This window comes from Coptis chinensis, chromosome 8, assembly GCF_015680905.1.
Source record: "Coptis chinensis isolate HL-2020 chromosome 8, ASM1568090v1, whole genome shotgun sequence".
NCBI lineage: Eukaryota > Viridiplantae > Streptophyta > Magnoliopsida > Ranunculales > Ranunculaceae > Coptis > Coptis chinensis.
Window position 1 is genome coordinate 77004340 of NC_141463.1, and position 12411 is coordinate 77016750.

At 38.5% G+C, this 12411-nt stretch overlaps 1 pseudogene; it reads right to left on the reverse strand.

The window, feature by feature from the left end:
• Positions 1-12056: 12056 nt before the first annotated feature.
• Positions 12057-12172, reverse strand: LOC147483158 (small nucleolar RNA U3; annotated as a pseudogene).
• Between the last annotated feature and the right edge of the window lie 239 nt (positions 12173-12411).

Here is a 12411-nt window from a genome sequence, read left to right on the forward strand (position 1 = left end):
TGTCCTTGCCTAAGTGGAGCTTGGTTATAATTGTTTGCTTGCCTAACGTTTTGATTATTATTACCACGAGGTGTTACTTGTTGATTATTTCTCCAACCGAAGTTGGGATGTTGTCTCAAGGGCGTTAGGAATAGGATAGTTATTAATAGAGTAAACATTATCTTGCTCTGGTGGTTGTTGTTCATAAGCTAGAGGACAATAATTGTCAGGGTGCTCTGGGCTCAAACAGAAATTACATGGGTTGGAGTTTACATTCATGACGGGGATAGGCTTTTGTTGAACAGAAATAGCCTCTACTTTTTTTGTTAGGGATTCGAGTAAATTTTTAAGTTCTGGATCGGTTTTATTCTCAAACATACCGTCGACCTTTAATGTTGAAGAAGAACTAGCTGAGCGGGGGATCATCACTACCCCCCCAATTATTATTCCGTTTAGTTTGGTCTTCTAAAAATTTGTAAGCCTCCGGGCTCCTTTACTTAGGAAACTACCCCATTCATTATGTCAAGGACTTCTTTATGGTGATGTTGAAGTCCTTTGAAAAAGGCAAAACTAACGCGTGTCTTTTGCTAGGTTATGGTGTGGACACTCTATAAAGGAGATCGGTGAACGATTCCATGCCTCGAAAAATGATTCATGAGGGTTACGTCGGAAAAAATGAATCTTGGAAAGCATTTCATCCGTCTTTAGGGGTGGGTAAAAATGTTCCATAAATAGTGAACAAGTTTAGCCCACGAGTCCACGAGAATTAATTAGGCTTTGGGCGCTTAACAAGACGCCTTATCGGGCTAATGTGAAAGGGAATACCCTTAATTTAATCTGTCCGCACCAACCGTAGGATGGTGGAATGTTATGGGACTTGTTCAATCCTACGCGTAATGCCGATAAGGTTTTTCATGGTCTAACCCATGAAAAGCGGGTAACAAATTAAATATGTTTGGGGGATTCAAAATCCCCATCGGGTCTGCTAGAACGATGCAAGATTTAGGGCTATCGCCAAGGCTTTGTAAAAGTCGGAGAGAGGAGTCTCTTTCTTCACCATTCGTCGGTATGGTGTGTGTGATAGTAGCTAGAGGTGTCGTGGGTGGTGTACTAGATAGACTTGTTTGTTGCGGTGTAATTACGTTTGTTGTTTTGTTAGACCCGGACCTTAATCTCATGCAAGACTAAGTTGAGCTTAACTAAACATGCAACACTCCAAACAATTACGATATACTAGTAGAAAACCTCTAACTAGAAATGCGAGGTATGGAAGAAAGGAATACCGATAAGCGTCCTTGCTTCGCTTATGAATAAGCGTCTTGTGTATGCAGCGTGTTCGGTGTATATAAGAGATTAGAACAACTGAAAAAACTTGACAACTCGAAGTTCGAATCAAACCGTGGAAATCCGGAAATTTCTGCTAAAGGCGCTGGCGCTTCTATCTATCTTGCTGGGGCCGGTCTGCAATGTCGAGATTCCAAGAACTTAGCGTGGGTCGGCGCTCTCTTTGAAGCCTGCTGCGGATAAACGAAATTCCAAGAAGATAGGCGGGTTCGCGCTCTCTCTTTTAAGCGTGGCCTTCGGTGAATTTTCTCGCGGAATTTTTCCAAAACTGAAACGGCAACCACAGTATGAATCAAACAAGGGTGGGTGGGTTTAATGGGACTTAAAAATAACTACTTCTACAAAGAAAACGATGCTAAAGTGCAACTAAGATGGCAGCGGCGCCATTTGATAACTATAAAATGAATAGTTTACCTACGAAATGAACTATGAATTCAAAACGTAAGTAAACTAAAACTATTCTTTTATACTCAATTATCAAATCTTCTACTCTCAATGCGAATTGCACTAAATGGAGTACGAAGTTCGTTCCACTCCTAGTTCCCTAGCATGGATTGTTTTCTAAGTCTAACTAGTCGCTCTTAAGTCAATGAGAGCTTTACGAAATATTATACTACGATACTTAATTAAGATGATTACTAGAAATTAACTACAAATGCTATGGAAATACTATTGTTTGACTCTAGATAAAGGAATTAGAGGGGAATCGAATCCACCTCGAATCCAACTTAATGACCTAGTACAGATTGTGGTATCTCGATTCTTACGTTTTCACCGCAAGAATTCCGAGTCTAATCCCTAGTGTTCATGGCATTTCTACCAAGTACTAACTAGCATGTGAGGTCAGCCCACCCATTCTCATGGCTAAACCACGACCTTCTAGAGTGGAATAGATGCTACAACGCGTTTCTATACTAAACAACTAAGTTTTCATCAAGGCTTCATCAACCCCTCTAATGGAGGTTTAGCCTTGAATCATCAATCTAACATTTCCCATTGAATCTAAACTAAACGTAATGTAAAAATTTAGATTTACTTAATTTGAACAATAATGAATCTAATTTAATGGCTGGAATGAAACAAGAACAAGAATTGAAATTAGATCTAGAATGGAAATGACAAATTCAAATTGACAAACTATCTATTTTATTTATCTAATCAATCAAGAACAATGATTCGGAGATTTAATCTAAAACAAGAATTTAAATGGAACTAAAACTTAATTTAATTAATAAAACTAGATCTATAATTCTATATCTTAATTTAGGTCTAACTAGCTACCATTAACAAAGAGCTAAGCTTTTGTTTTATACATCCAGATCCAAAATTCGTGCATGGGCTTGGAGCCATGGTTTGGGCGAGAATCGGGCCCAAAACCCAATCTTCGAAATCAAAAAGGCCTCTTCAGCTGCAGTTGGCTTCCACAGACTTTTCGTCCACTTCTGCTCCTCTGATTGGGTCAAGGCTTGGACCATTGGAAATCTCTTTCCGAGCCGGTCGTTTTGACATAAGGTAGGCCTCAATCCGATGTCTGAGTCCAAAGATATGGCATTCGAAGTTCTCACCGACCGATGCTCCTTTATCTCGCTAAAGTGGCACATTTCTCACATATAATGGACTTTGAAGCCTGAAATGCATAGAAACACGTAATCAGTATTAACTCTTACTTATTATTCACATAATTGGTCTAACAGTATGATTATTAAGGGGTTAAAACTACAGTTTTGGGCTCTTATCACCATCCCACCAAGTTCTAACATTCCAGATATATATAGTGTTGTGCCAGCTGCTGAAGAAATTCTTACAAAAGAAGTTGAAAGAACTATTGTGGAAGTAAGTAAGAAGAAGCCATCACGAGTGACTACACCTGTCACTCTACTATCTGTTACCAAGCCAACCGAAGCCAAAAGAAGAGAACCGATATTGAAGAATCCGCCAGCACCGTTTCCTTCGAAAATAGTGAATACCAAAAAGGATGACCAGTACAAGGAGATTTGCGATATATTTCAAAATTTGCATATTAATATCCCATTTCTGACCGCCATCAAGCAAGTTCCCTCGTATGCCAAGTTCTTGAAAGATCTAGTGAAGAAGAAGACCAACATTCCGAAAGAAGCTTTTATCACTCAAAGATGTTCATCATACCTACAGAATCTAGCAGTTGTGAAACTGAAAGATCTTGGAAGTCCAACTGTTACATGCAGAATTGGAGATTCTTTGGAGGAGCAAGCTTTATTAGATTTGGGTGCCAGTGTGAATCTTCTACCATATTTTGTATACGAGAAGTTAGGCTTAAAGGATCTTAAACCGACTTATGTTACTTTACAGTTGGTAGATAGATCAGTGAAGATACTTAGAGGACTCATTGAAGACGTTGTAGTCAAGATCGAAGATTTCTATTATCCGGTTGATTTCATAGTAATCGACATAGAACCTACATCTGGTAGGCAGATACCAATCATTCTAGGCAGACCATTCTTGGCCACTGCAAATGCACTTATCAAGTGTCGAAACGGTAATATGACGCTATCCTTTGGTAATATGAGAGTCGAGATCAATGTTTTCCATACGTTACAGTAACCACAGGAAGTGTGTGCTGTGAACGAGGTATGCATGATTGAAGCATTAGCACAGGATTATTTGACTCATTCATATCCTGCTGACGAGTTGTTGAAAGCTCTGACAGACTCAGATTATGAGGAACTTAGTGTCCAGGTAATCAATGCAATTTTGGATTCATCACCTGTCATGGATGACAACAAGTTCAAAGAAAAGTTTGAATCGCCTATGCCTGATAAACCATCTAAAGAGCTTAAGAAGGAGCCACCTAAGCTAGAATTGAAGCCTTTGCCATCTACACTCAAGTATGTTTTCTTGGGAGATTTGGGAACCTACCTAGTAATCATTGCATCAGATTTGACTGAGGAGCAGGAATCCAGGTTAGTAGCACTTTTAAAGGAACACAAGTCAGCTATAGGTTGGACAATTGATGATATCAAGGGGAAAAACCTTATGATAGTTCAACATAGGATTCATTTGGAAGAGGATTCCAAGATTTCTAAGCAACCACAGAGGAGGCTTAATCCGAAGATGAAGGAAGTAGTTAGAGAAGAGGTCGTCGAACTCCTTGATGCCGGCATTATCTACCCTATTTCTGATAGTCAATGGGTTAGTCCAGTTCAAGTTGTGCCGAAGAAGTACGGAACCACAGTGATCGAGAACGAGAACAATGAGTTGATTCCAACCAGGATTCAGACTGAATGAAGAGTTTGCACCGATTACAAGAAGCTAAATAGCGCATAGAGGAAAGATCATTTTCCATTGCCATTCATCGATTAGATGTTAGAAAGATTAGTTGGACAAGCTTACTACTGCTTTCTTGATGATTACTCAAGATATTTTCAAATACATATTCACCCTGAAGACCAAGAGAAGACCACATTCACATGTCCGTTTCGAACATTAAGCCACCGTCACCGTCAGATGCCTTTTGGTCTATGCAATGCACCGGCCACTTTTCAGCGATGCATGATGAGTATTTTTGACGACATGGTGGAGAAATACATGGAAGTTTTTATGGACGATTTTTCAGTTTTTGGATCATCTTTTGAAGATTGCCTACTATAGGAACCGTTATTTCATAATGTAAATTTCTACAAACCGTGAAAATCTTGTGCAGCGGAATTAATGGTTCTCACGATTTTGGATTGGAAAACATACCTTTAGATCGGCTTCTTGATATCTCTAAGAATCCAAGCTTTATGAAATCAACAACCTCTTGATCTTCTATTGTATTTCTATGCACAAAGTGGACGTTGTGTGGGCAACGATCTTCCAACCTCTTCTTTCTCACTTGGCCTCTCTCACTCACAAAATTGGATCCAATTTCTGGATCTATTTTTCTTGAGCAAAACCTTGATTTTTCTTGTGTAGAAACCGGCCAGAGAAAGAGGTTTTCTTTATATAGGCTACAATAGGGACCATGAGGAGAAATTAGGGTTGGGCCTCCTGACGGGCTTGGGCTTCCCATGTTTGCCCAGAACACACGGCCCAAGTCCGTCAACAAATGGCTTATTCCACTAAAGGCCATTGTTGCACTACTGCCCTAATCCCAAATTACGTGTCAGCGTTTATGGGCTCCATATTATATGCTCGTTGATCTCCCCATGTTTAAGATATCGAATGTCCGTTGATTAAGTCAAGTTACTGACAACTACATTAATCAACTTCTTATGTCCTTGAGTAGTACCACTCACCCTCATTGTCATGTTGGATCAAATCCACCTGCAGGGTTTACATGACAATCCTTATGAGCTCCTCAAGGGGACATTATCAGCTCGACTTCTTGCGGGACACGGATTCCTTCTATAATCAACAACACACCTTACATACAATGTCATTACCCAATCCATCGAGTTTGTTGATTCACAAATGAATCTCACTCATTGATGATTTAAAGCAATGTACAATGCACGTAAGTGCCCGTTATTATATCCGGATTAAGAGGACAAGTATCCATAATAACAGAGGTTTTTGTTCTCTTATATAGTCAGTATAAAGAGAAACAACCTCACTTGGTCATGTTCAATACACACAAAGTGTACTAGTGTAATCCTATAGTCAAGATAGACTAATACCAGATTATACTACAACCATACCAATGGTTTGTCCAAATCCATTTAGGTTGTGAAAGTTTACTTATACTTTATAAGGTACTGATAATATGATCTTCTGTGTGTCCACACCATATCATCTACAACATAAAGTATTAGACACATGTATATAACTAATAACATATATAATATGCATAACATTTGCCCATATGATTCTCATTCAAAATATAAAGAATTAGAGTTATTACAAAAGTAATGCTTTTAGTATATAACCCTATCACCTACACCATCTCTCCTTAGTCCTTAAACGTTGTTGCGATACCAACTTAGTTCTGAATTGGGAAAAGTGTCACTTCATGGTAAAGGAAGAGATAGTGTTGGGTCACCAAGTTTCAAAGGAAGGAATTATAGTAGATTGAGCAAAGGTTGATATTATAAAGGATCTACCCGAACCGAGAACTGTAAAAGATATCCGTGCCTTCCTAGGTCACGCGGGATTCTACCGTCGATTTATCAAGGATTTCAGCAAAATTGCAAGACCGCTGTCACATCTGTTAGGGAAAGATATTGTCTATAGGAGTCGAAACTTTTATGAAGTTAAAGGAAGCACTCACTTTAGCACCAATCATTCATGTGCCCGATTGGAACCAGCCATTTGAGATCATGTGTGATGCATCTGATTATGCTATAGGAGTCGTTCTAGGACAAAGAGATAAGAAAGTGACGTACACGATCTATTATACAAGCAAGACTTTAAATGGAGCTCAGATTAATTATTCTACCACTGAGAAGGAACTCTTAGCCGTTGTCTATTCTCTCGACAAATTTCGTCAATATCTGATAGGTTCAAAGGTAATAGTCTATACTGACCATGCTGCCTTGCGTCATTTACTCGCTAGGCAGGATGCCAAGCCTAGGTTGATCCGATGGATACTACTTTTATAAGAATTTGATTTGGAGATACGTGATAAGAAAGGAACAAAGAATGTCATTGCTGATCACCTTTCTAGCTAGATTGCTAGTGGAGAATGCGGAAGACAGCTTACAAATCTGTGAGACTTTTCCTAATGAAAAATTGTTCAGTATATCAGAAGTACCATGGTACGGCCACATCACAAACTATCTTATGACCGACAAGGTACCATCGCATTGGATCAAGCAAGAAAAAGATTTATTCTACTCAAAGGCCAGATATTATTTTTAGGATGATCCATACTTATTCAAGAAGTGTTCGGATCAGATTATTCGAAGATGCATCCCAGAATCGGGACAGGAATCCATTCTATCATTTTGTCACGATCAAATTTCATGGGAGGACACTTTGGCCCAACGCGTCTTTGAACAAAGGTATTACAAGCTGGATTTTATTGGCCTACTCTTTTTAAAGATGTAAATGTTTATTGCAATGCATGTCCGAGATGCCAATTTTTGGGTAAGACCTCGAAAAGGTTCGAGTGGCCTCAACAACCAATCCTTATCTCAGAAATCTTTGATGTATGGGGTATAGATTTCATGGGACCATTTCCGCCTTCTTTTGGTTACACCTACATTCTACTGGTTGTGGACTATGTTTCAAAGTGGATTGAAGCAGTTCCTACAAAGACCGCCGATCATAAAGTCGTCGTGGACTTTCTGAAGAAGAACATTGTACTAAGATTTGGAGCACCGAGAGCCATCATCAGTGATAATGGTTCTCATTTATGTAACCGTATATTTGGAAATCTTATGGCAAAGTATGGAGTAATTCACAAGCTAGCTTTACCATATCATCCTCAGACTAATGGTTAAGCAGAACTTTCGAATAGGGAAATCAAGAGTATTTTGGAGAAGACAATTAATCCTTCTAGGAAAGACTGGTCTCTTAGACTCTAAGATGCACTATGGGCATACAGAACAGCATTCAAAACACCCATAGGAATGTCGCCCTATCGCTTGGTATATGGAAAGGCGTGTCATCTACCTGTTGAGTTAGAATATAAAGCCTATTGGGCAGTAAAAGAGATGAATTTCAGCCTAGATCAAGCAGGAGAAAGGAGGAAGCTTCAGATCAATGAATTAGAAGAATTGAGAAATGATGCTTATGATAAGTCAAGGATTTACAAGGATAAGACTAAAGCATTACATGACAGAAGAATTCTGAAGAGAGAATTTGAACCTGGACAAAAGGTTCTGGTCTACAACTCTCGTCTAGACATTTTTCCTGGAAAGTTGAGATCTAGATGGACGGGACCGTTTGTAGTAAGACATGTCACACCTTTTGGAGCTATTGAAGTAGAAGACATAAAGAGAAAGACTCGTTTCAAAGTCAACGCTCATCGACTGAAGCCTTTTCTGGAGTTACCTACTGGAGACGTGGAGGCCGTTTTTCTCAAGGATCCGGTTTATCAGACCACTGTTGAAGTGGAAAATTGGGATAAGTTATCTACACACCTTAAAGATTCCATTCTATGTCTTGCTGAACCTATTACTCTGTCTAGTTTAAGTTTTTTGCATGAGGAAGACAAGCACCGTAAGCTTGACTCCTTAGGATCTCATTAGTATAAGTGCCACTGATAGCCGGGCTCTCAGATTTTCATAACTTTATCCTTTACTAAGAGGAGTTGCAAGCGCCGGAGTCAAAGTCTCATAACTCTAGTAGACCGAGTATAAAATGTCTACAGGAAGTAAGCATGTTGTTAAGAGATAGGACTCAAAAGTCTTGAGAATCTGACTTTAAAAGACTCACATTACGTCTTGGGGATCTGACGTAAAAAGACCTAAAAATATTTGATTTGTTTCTTGAACTAATTCTACTGATATTCGGCATCAATGGTAATATCCTACCTTTTTCTCATCCATTTCATTTACTTCTTTATACATTGAGGTCAATGCATGCATAAGTAGGGGGAGGGTGTACTTGAGAAATGAATTTCGAAAATTAGTTTTCAAAAAAACAAAAATATTTTTGTTTCTATATCAGCAACATGAGAAAAATAAATTTTAATGATGAGTCTGGGATATATATTCTATACTGCTTAGTGTTGAGTTTGATAGATAGTTGATATTATTGATTTCATTACGACTTAGACTATTTATTATGCTCGGACATAGTTCTTGTTGATAGAATTCTTTATCAAGGCACCACCATTGTCACACCCCGAATTTCGATAGAATTCGAAAAAACAATATTTGTTCCCGACTCTTCGATCTTCGAGGTGTGACGCACTCTCAACTCCCAAAAATCCATAAATAGTTTAAACATGCGGATAATTAAACACCAATAAAAATTTTAACTTAAACAAAAGTCCTCTTCATTACAAAAATTAACAAATGAAAATGCAAATAACTTTATCTCAACTGAAAATCTATATCGCCTCAAAGGAAAACAAATCCTATCTTGAAATGCGACGCTAACGCAAACCACGAGCAGCAACCAACCTTCTTCAACATGAAACCTGTCAAGACTTACCAACTATGTTCATTTAATGAACACACCCGATAAGTAAACATGCAAATCAGGTCAGCATTATAAAAATGCTGGTGTGAGTAGCTCTAAAATACAACATATTCTTATACAAATATATACGCAATCCATAAGGCAGTTAGTTCCTCCACCGAGGCGCCTTAACTTTCAACGACTAATACAACATCCTTAAGTACAATAATTTAGGCAGGTAGTTCCTCTACTGAGGCGCCTTAACTTCCCACTAACCACACAACAAACTATACGCATAATAAATAAGGCATGTAGTTCCTCCATCGAGGCGCCTTAGGTTCTAACTAAACAAATAACCAACATATTACCATAATTATATTATTTAAGGCTTTCTTTGCGTGTCCCTAAAATCACATCGTATCTATGTCTTACCTAGTTTCCCTGGCTACCACAATCACTTCCCAACGCCGAACATGTACATCCACATGCCTCCCCTTACATAATGAACCACTCCGTGCGTAACTACCCTAAGCGGGATGCCACACACCAGGTAACCCTCACATGGAAGCCATTAAGATAGAAACTTTAGGAGATATAATATTCCTAAAACGTTATAAAAATGTATGCGATACGTTTGAAACAATTTTGACACTATGTAATATGTGGGATATATATATTGAATGCAATAGTTTTGGAGACATAGATTTATATAAACACTCTATTATTATATATTTGAGATGCTACTATGAGGTAGTATAGTATTGGTGAATATTTTCCCACGGGAGTGTGGCGTAGTGCAATAATATATTGGCACGTGAAAGAAGGAAAGTGGTTATGAGATATAATTGAGATATTTCTAAATATTTTGGCTTAGTGCAATAATGTATTTGACATGCACGTGATATAGTGGAATGATTATGAGTCATAAATGTATGACACCTGAATAAATTACGTAACAAAAATCCTAGAACCTAGCTACCACAACTCCTGTGATTTGGCCCTTCTGGCGTTTCAGTGAATCTGAATGGCCTTCGGGTGTAAGTAATGTGATTGGCCCTTCTGGCGTTTCAGTGAATCTGAATGGCCTTCGGGTATAAGTAATGTGATTGGCCCTTCCGGCGATTTGATGAATCTGAATGGCCTTCGGCGGGCATAAGTAATAGTGATTGATTATTCCATTTGCAAAATAGAATGAGATGGCCCTTATTTTATGCGAATAGTGGCTTGATTATTCCATTTGCAAAATAGAAAGATCAACGCGTCAAATTTTTCCTAATAATGGACAACCAAATTTATCAAAATATACCAAAGATCAGCGTTTGATTTGATTTGTCCATACAATTTAATATATAAAAACGTAACATTTTAAACATTTGATTTGTCCATACAATTTATATATATATATATATATATATATATATATATATATATATATATATATATATATATATATATATATATATATATATATATATATATATATGTTTTACACACTACTCACGTCAAATCTTAATTAGATAATGACAAACAACGTTATATAATTTTCGACAATATTTTATTACTATATTTGTCCATATTCTTAAATATGAGAAAAACTGAAAAAAGTCAACATTCCACAGTCAACGGTCAACGGTCAATGGTCAACAGTCAAAGTCAATGGTCAAAGTCAACGCATCATAGTCGAAGTCAAATTGTCGTTTCTATGTTCAACATGTGCGTGGTCATAGCCATGGTTCATGGCTAAGGTCAAGGTGCATGGCTCATGGGCTCATGACCAAGGTAATGGTTCGGACCCAACTGGCCAAGCCCAAACCTTATAACCCAAAAGTCTAAATGTTGAAAGACCCATTTGGATCTCTACTAAGTCCTGTGGACTGGCCCCAAACAATATTAGAAATTGGCCCGAAAACTAAAACAAAACCGGGCCCAAACAAAACAAATGAAACTGGCCCATAGAACTTAAAACTAAAACTGGTCCAAAACTTAATTAAACTGGTCCGGCCCAAAACTAAAATAGATTATTGGGCCCCAAACAAAACCGACCCATTTGGTTCCGACCCAACTAACTAACTTAGTTTTCGGCCCAACACAGAAATAGAACCGGCCCAACATAAAAATAAAGTTATGGCCCAACCAACTTAATCTAAACCGGCCCAAAACAAAACCAAAATAGCCCAAAAATTGAAAACCGGCCCAAGGCCCAGACTGATCATCTTCTCCATCAGTTCTCTCCTCCACCACCACCAAAATCGACCACCACAAATACCGATCGCCACTCCTCCCAATCTACTCGAAAATGCTCAGGGGAAAAACCCCCACAACATTAACAAAATCGAAAACCCCAACTCCTTAAATCCAAACTTCACCAAACTAGATTTGGAAATAATTCCCGCCGCCATTAACGCTTGTTTCAAGCTTCCAACAGCACCATTAACATCCCCCACACACACACTACATTGCCCCATCACCAACAACCCATTCAAGCATTAATAACCCACATCAAACCAACAAATTCCAAACAATCAAAACCACCAAAAGTTCAAACCACAGTATGATAGGGGACGCCATTAACGCCTCCCTCAAAGCTTCACTGCCCACATCTCACTACACAACCCAACCACAACACAACCAACCCACCATACGAAATAATAATCTAACATCACACCAAAACCGAGTTCGACCAAAACCACCATCAGTAGCCCGAAGGCCTGCCCGATCCTCGGTCCTGTTTCATCGACCAAGCTTTTGGTTACCGTCTCTTAATTACTCCAAGAAACAGAGGTACTTCCCTATAGAACAGATCCTATTCAAGTAAGGTCGTTTCCTACCATATACCGGACCAACGTGGGTTTGGCTCGCGCCACCATTGACGCTTTTTTGAGCTTCAACAGTTCCAATACCGATTTCAAAGATTCAACCATTCAATACTAAGCAAAACGATATACTAGCATTACCTAGTTTAACAATTCGACAATATCGCCGAATAACTACAGCCGAACAAACAGAAAATGAATGGAAACATTTGACAGTAGAACTTTGTCTATATACCAGTAAAACTCT